Raw genomic sequence first — 7,811 nt, 5'->3', positions numbered from 1 at the left:
GGGGAAGAAAAAAGTGAGATGCAGGGGTTTGGACATATTAAGGGGTCGGCTCTTAACCGAAATCCCAGGGCAACTGCAAGCTTACAGTAAAATAGGAAATTGACTATCTGATATGTTCATGTGTGTTTTTCTTATTCTTCTCAGCCATCTCTGAATCCCATACAACCCACTAGGTCAGTGATGGCGAACCTTTTAGAGACTAAGTGCCCAAGAACCACCCCGCCCCCCACCCTGCCCCCTGCCCCGCCTGCAGGACCACCCACCACCGCCATGCCCCACCGAAGCAGATCACCCAGGCGACCCAGCAGCACCATGGCGGCCACGCCCTCCGCCCACACCCCATAGCATCATCTGCGCACAATGGAGCGCAAGAGCGTAGTCTTGTTCCTGCTGCCTGGCTGCCATGTCCTTGACTGCACTGCTCTGTGCAGGCCATGCCAGGGGGAGACTCTCCTACGGGGGGCTGCTGGTGAGGAGGGGACTGTGGGGAGAGGGGGCTGGGGTAATGACGTGAGTGCCCACAGAGAGGGTTCTGAGTGCCGCCTCTGGCACGCATGCCATAAGTTCGCTACCACTGCACCAGGTGAAGATGGAAGGGGATAGCAGAACAGTACCAGAATCCCAAAGTCCTCATATTATTGTAAGGCTGAAGGGTGCTTCCATCCAATCCTTCCCAAATTGCACATTGCAAACATGCTCAGTTATTTGCATGGACATTATAGTTATGCAAACTGACCTATCCACCGCCATCTTGTGTGAGGCTGAATCCTCACTGAATCCTGGAGAGTGAAGGAATGATGCCCTCCTGAATCCAGACAAGCTGTGCAAAGTGGAGGCTTAATTACGAAGGAATTAAAGTAAAACCATAAATTATGAAAGAATTAAAGTAAAACCACAAAAGTACATTAGACGTAGGATACATTTCTACCTCTCTGACCTAATAGAATTGGAATTGGAATATTCTTTATTGGCCAAGTGTGATTGGACACACAAGGAATTTGTCTCCGGTGCATAAGCTCTCAATGGACATACAAACAGCCATAGATCATAAATCATAAGATACAATCATAAATGATAAGATACAAACAAGTGATAAATCATAAGATACCAATAGGAGAAGGTAGCCGGAAAGATGAGAAGATGAGAAGGATAAAAGCAATACAATCCTACTACATGGATAATTATGTTTGTGCATAAGCCAGTGCTGTGAGAATTAGGTGTTCAGCAGATAGATGGCCTGAGGGGAAAAAACTGTCCCTGTCTAGTTGTTTTGGCATGCAATGCTCTATAGCGCCATCCTGAGGGGAGAAGTTAATAATAATAGGTAATAATAATAATAATAAAGTTGGAAGGGACCTTGGAGGTCATTATGTCCAGGATGCGAGGGGTCTGAAGCTGTGTTCTCAGCTCTCTTTCTGATCCATGCAATATACCGGTCCTCAATGGAAGGCAGGCTGGATGCAATTGTTTTTTCTGCAGTCCTTACTATTCGTTGGAGTCTGTACCTGTCCTGCTTGTTTGCTGTGCCAAAGCAGACAGTTACTGAAGTATAAATGACAGACTCAATAATTTATCTGTAGAACTGTATCAGCTGATACCTCTGTATCAGCAGACTTGAAGGTAATCTTCAAATGGAGAAAAAAAATCAGGAAATATTTTTTTGTAATAATGGGGCCTTCAATTATCCTGACTTGGATATTCAAGCAAACGTCACAACAAAGAAACCAGATTCCTGGAAACCCTAAATGATTATTGTTAAATGGGGCAAATGATGAAATGCGCTAGAACATCACAACATAAGTCATCTGTCTGGCATACTTAAGTTTGATGCCAGGGTACAAATACAAAATGCTTGATTTACAATTGACATTTTTACAGTTGGTACCAAACACCTACAATGATTGTTCCTTAGAAGAGTTCATTTTGGAACCATCCAAGGGGAGTTAATCCTAGATTTAATCCTAAATAGTACTAAAATAAATTGCAAGAAGTAATTCTTATGGAAGAAACTGGAAAGGACCATAATTAATGTTAATTTCAGACACCTCCACAGGGAAACACAAACTGCCAGCTGGGTCTAATACAGTCACAGTTAATTCAAAAGAGTCTGGAGACTGGAATTTAAAAATCCAGTAGAAAAAGTCAAGTGTGCCAAATCACTTCCTGATTCTTGCAGGTTGTTAAAACTTGCAACTTTTAGCAAACTTAGCAAATTTACATTTATGTTTAACACATTTAGAAGTCACAACACCCCCATGAAGGCTTCTTGGCAGCCTTTTTTGATTTTCCACTTCTTAGCTGACCCCATTTTTTGTTTGCAGTTTTTTGCCTGACTCCTATCCATCCCCTGGATCTCCCCCATCCTGCCCAGCCCCCACAGGCATTTCCCCCATGAGCAACATCAAGGTGGCCACGCCCACCCCAGCCACACCCACTCAGTCTGCCGTGACCACCGCAGCCACACCCACCCAGTGGGCCACGCCCCACTGCCCCCCTTGAGGGCACCACAATGCTGATGCGGCCCTGGCACTTTGTGATAAATAAGTGGGTTTTGGGTTGCAGTTTGGGCACTCGGTCTCTAAAAGGTTCGCCACCACTGCTATAGGGAGTTCTCAACTTATGACCACAATTGAGCCCAAAATTTCTGTTGCTGAACAAGATAGTTGTTAAGTGAGTTTTGCCCCATTTGACGACCTTCCTTTCCGTAGTTGTTAAGTGAATCAGCCATTAAGCAAACCTGACTTCCCCCATTGACTTTGCTTGTAATAAGCCAGTTAGCAAATGGTGATCACATTATCCAAGGACAATGCAACGGTCAAAAATACACACCAGTTACTATACGTCTGAATTTTGATCACCTCACCATGGGGATGCTGCAACCGTCATTAAGTGTGAAAACTGATCAAAAGTCACTTTTTTCAATGCCGTTGTAACTTCGAAAGTGAGAATGGCTGTAAATCGAGGACTACCTGTATTCATCTCTTGGATGGCGATCCAGCTAAGCCAGGGTAGGCAACCTTGGCTCTTTTATGACTCGTGGACTACGACTCCTACAACTCCCAATTCTGGAAGTTAAAGTCCACGAGTCATAAAAGAGCCAAGGTTGCCTACCCCTGAGCTAAGTCGACACTTGTTTTTTCTTTCTTCAGAAAACCTGTAGCACAATCCAAAAACTGAGGCTCTATATTTTTTAATGCATCTGCATCTTTAAAACTTCAATTAAGTGGCCATCAGAGAAGCATTATTTGGAGGCCACTGATCCCCTGGAGACCTAACAATAAATCATGTCAGTAAGTAGGGGAGTCCTCCTGCCTTAACTGACCTCATTAGCTTCTTATGGGAGAACCAGGACTGATTGATTGATGTCCGGTCACCAAGACATTTCTGACTCCTAGCCCCCACTAGATCGATTTTCTCCATCAGATCTATTCCTAACCTGTTATCTCAAGTCTCTCAATGGCCGTAGCCGCTGTGTGAATGAGGAACACTCGGTTAATTGTATTCATAGGCCGCCTTTTCTGAGCCACCCGGAAAGCCTCCAAGGTTGGCCTCGGAACCAATGTGAACTGCCAGGGGGGCCAAGCCAGGCCTTAAACTCCGTCTACCTCTGTCCAGGTCTAACCCCTTATAGCTAACACCGGCTTTCCTTGCCTCTGCTCTGAGCCCTTCCCACAGCGATGATCTTCCATAAACCAGCAAGTCCGTGCTTTTCCAAAGTGACACGATCACTCACATGTTCATGCAGCCCTGCGTCTTTTGCACTTATCCGGGCGTCGGAACAAACCCAGTTAAGGTGTGCCAGACCTCACAGAGCCAAAAGAATACAAGCTGGGGAACCCCAGAGCCACCTGATACGCCTCTGCGAGAGACGATGGGAGTTTGCCCAGCATAGAGGACGAGAATTGGAGAGCAGCACTTCAGTTCATTCCTTCAATGCGACCCGAGAGCGGCTGGGGCGGGCTTGGCAAAACTTGGCTAAAACCTCTTCCTAGGGGGCAGAAAGGGATGGCGCGTACAGAGTGGCTGGCCAGCAAAGGTAAGGTGTCAGTCTTGGAGCTATCAGGGGCAGGTGCTTGCAAGGAGCCACTGCCCGGGGTCATTTCTGTGGCTCTCTACAGCTATGTTGCACCCACACCATCTCCTGTGCATCTTTTTGAAACTGAATTTTAAGTGCTGCAGCACCATATACTAGAGGGAATCTTAAATACTGTACACCTAATATAGTATTCTTTAAATAAAGAGATTGAGTCCATATCCAATGCAAAATACAAAAGGGGGGGGGGAGAAAACATAGTCCCCATCTTCTTTGTATAATGACATCATCCATTGCAACCCTCGTACCCAAAACAAATTAAGCATGACCCACTCCAAGTCAAGATTGGTCACCCCTTGTGTTAAGTAATAATGTAGCTTGATTGTTCAAAGCTTAGCATATTGTATTTGCTCAGCCACCATGGGTTATAAATTACAGTTGATTTAGTATGTTGTAAGAACTCAGCTAGTGCTTTTTCAATAAATGATGTTTAAAAAATATTTTAAACAGTACTTCCAGATTCTGTGAAATCAGCTTGTAAAGATACAGCGTGGAGAAAGATTACATACATAGAGTAGAAAGATTTGGATTCCAAATAGGCTATAAAATTATGATTATATTATGATTAACTAATATAAAACTTATATGATTATCTTGCTATCTTGATTATGATTATAATCGTCTTAGACCAACCAGTTGCTAATAATTCAAGTGTAACCCACAACTTTAGAGATGTAAGAATTAGAACTAGGAGAATAGTCACAAACACTGTTGAGTTTCTGGAAAGAGCACCAACATGTAAATAAAATAGGACACAGGAGACCTATGCTTTTGGAACAAGGAAATTGTTTCTATTATCATTTATTAGGTGCATTCAAAAGGAAAGATTTTCTCCAAACTAGACTTGTGGGAGGCTTACTATCGAATAAGAATAAGGAAGGGGGATGAATGGAAGACTGCGTTTAATTGCCCCCTGAAAATCCATGTCATACCTACAACATTTTCCACAATGAAATTTAAAAAGTATCCAATTGTCATTCTCATTGGTTGGTGGCTTTATGGTGCAGAATTTATTTGAATGTGCTTGCTTGAATTCATACCTATGTTGGAAATGGATATTGTGCTGTTTTTTTTAAAAAAAATAAAAAATTGTAAGTTCTAATGCATTTTCCTTGTCTTATTCTTGCGGTTGCCATCAAACATAAGATTACACATTTAAAGTCAGTTACTAAGATATTGGATAACTGGCCCCCAAAATGTAGGAATTTCATTCATGTAGAACTTTATCATGTGTTACTATTCTTCACCAACTGAGTAGCCCCCTGCCCATATAGAGACAAATTGCAAAGAAGAAAACATATCCTGAAAAGTGGACTCAGTTGTCAGGTTAAGAACTTCCAGAAACCGTAGGTAGATATCTGCTCCTCTTGTTCTTCTTCCTTCCTCCACGACGACTTCATAATAGTTGGCAAAATTTGGACAGTAGGTCAGGAACATATATTGAAGGTTATCATGCTGATTCTTTGCATTTAGAAACAATCATAGAGCTGATATTACAAATTCAATAATTGATGGAAATGATATAGTAAATTGATGAGCAGTATGGACACATAATGGGCCAATAGTTTTGTTTTATTATGTTTACCTAGAACCATCCACCTCCACTCTGGGGAAACAGTCATATGTTTTTCAAGCTGATTTAGATCCCTATTTATTGCTACAAATGGTGTGTGGTTCCTAGCTGGTTGCAGGTCTCAGCTTTGCCATTTTAAGCCTTGCTTGCTTCCCCATACAGAATTTCATCCTTGGCAAAAGAAGGTTGCTATAGCCTAAGTATGATAGTCTCGTGCATGCGCCTTCTACTTGATGATATGCTGGAAACTGTGTGGGCCTCCCAAGATAATATATAGCAAAAAGAGTGTAGATCTGAAAATAAATGCCCTAAAGACACAGGTAGTTTCATTTTACCAGAAAAATAGGAACAATGAATGCATACGTAAATGGTGAAGTACTGGAACAAGGAAATGAATTTGTATATTCTGGCAGAAAATTTAAAAGAGGGAACTGGAAACTGTTTAATACTGTATGTGCAAATGTTGATAGAAGACAAAGAAGAAAGGAATGCTGAAAGAAGCAAAAATGGTGGTATATGAGTGTCCTGGCCTACAGTACAGTACACAAGTGAGAGGCAAATATATCAAGAGAAACATGATAGTAAATCAAATGCAGGAGGAAAGGGTTACTTAAGAGGTAGAGGTAGTCCTCAACTTACGACCATTTGTTTCACAATGGGTCAAAGTTAAAACGGCCTTGGAAAAAAATGACTTACAACCTGTATTTGCACTTACAACTGTTGCATCACCCTCCTCGCCCCAGTCACATTAATGCAATTTGGTTGCTTGACAGCCAGTTCGCATTTATGACTGATTGTAGCATCCTATGATCGTATGATCGTGATTTGCAAAATTTCTAGCTAGCAAAAATGTCCATTGGGGAAGCTGAATTTGCTTAATAATAGCTGCAATTCACTTAATGACCTTATGCCATAAAAATTGTCATAAAATTGGGTCTGATTCGACTTAGGACTGCAAGGACTTTAGGCAGAAATTGTGATCCCAATGCAGTCATAAAGTACTGTGAAGCGGTATATAAGTCTAAGTGCTATTGCTATTACTTGTTTGTGGGTAAAACAAGAACAGAGACAGGTATGAACGGGCCTGAATGAATATAAATCGAACACAAAATGAATGAACCGTACAGCGTAATTGCACTGAAGTGGTGTTGTTCTCAGAAAGAATGACTGAAGATGCAAGACAAACATGAAGGTGATGTCATGCAAAAGCCCTGGTTGAGAAAGAAAATCACTCCATCCATCTGGCAGACAAACTCCATTTATTGTGAATTACAAATTCAGCATATTGGTTTTATGGTAGGTATTCAGATGTAAGGATTCCAAAGTGTATTTAAAAAAACAAAGCCAAACCACAAACAGACCCAAGACTTCTTCTTTTATGATTCTGATCCAGCCGGTAAGCCCCAGTGAAATTCATTATGTAAACTTGATGATTCACAAAAGCAATGGAGCTTGGATACCGCTATTCCATATTCCATTTAAAAATAAAAACTAAAAAGGACAAACAGATGCAATAAAAATGTAAACCTGTATACAGAAATTAACCATTCTCAAGCTATTGTCGCATTTGGAGTGGGCTATAAATTTTAAATAAAGCTCACTTCACTCCACCCAAGGTATGGTGTAAAAAAAACCAACCCTAATCATCATGTGATTTGTAAATTCAAACTTACTTAAAAAAAACTTTTATGGTTTACTATATACAGGTCAAATAATATGGATGTTAAAGACTTGGGGTGAAGTGACTGAGGCACACCAGATAATCCTCTCTGGAGAGGCTTCTGGGTTCAAATGAAGCCGCCTTCCTCATTGCCTGGAATTCGGCAAGTGCTTGTTCTCTAGCTTTGGGCTTCTTGAGAAGGGAGGGAGAAGGTTGAAGGGCATCAAGTAGCCCTTCCCAACATGAGATTTTCTAGATGTGTTGGGATTGTAACTCCTCAGATTTCCAATGCATCTGGAAGCTACAGAAAGTGACCCTCTGCCCTCCTTGGTTAGTGCACCTAGGGCAGGGGTAGGCAGCCTTGGTTCTTTTATGACTCGTGGACTTCAACTCCCAGAATTCCTGAGCCAGCCATGCTGAAGGGAAAGGGAGTGGTTTCCAAGCTGAGCCATGCTGGCTCAGGAATTCTGGGAGTTGAAGTCCAC

Source organism: Protobothrops mucrosquamatus, unplaced genomic scaffold (assembly GCF_001527695.2).
Source record: "Protobothrops mucrosquamatus isolate PMUCROS unplaced genomic scaffold, P.Mucros_1.0 scaffold1246, whole genome shotgun sequence".
NCBI classification, from domain to species: Eukaryota; Metazoa; Chordata; class Lepidosauria; order Squamata; family Viperidae; genus Protobothrops; species Protobothrops mucrosquamatus.
The sequence above is the reverse complement of the archived record's forward strand: the minus strand, read 5'-3'. Positions refer to the sequence as shown.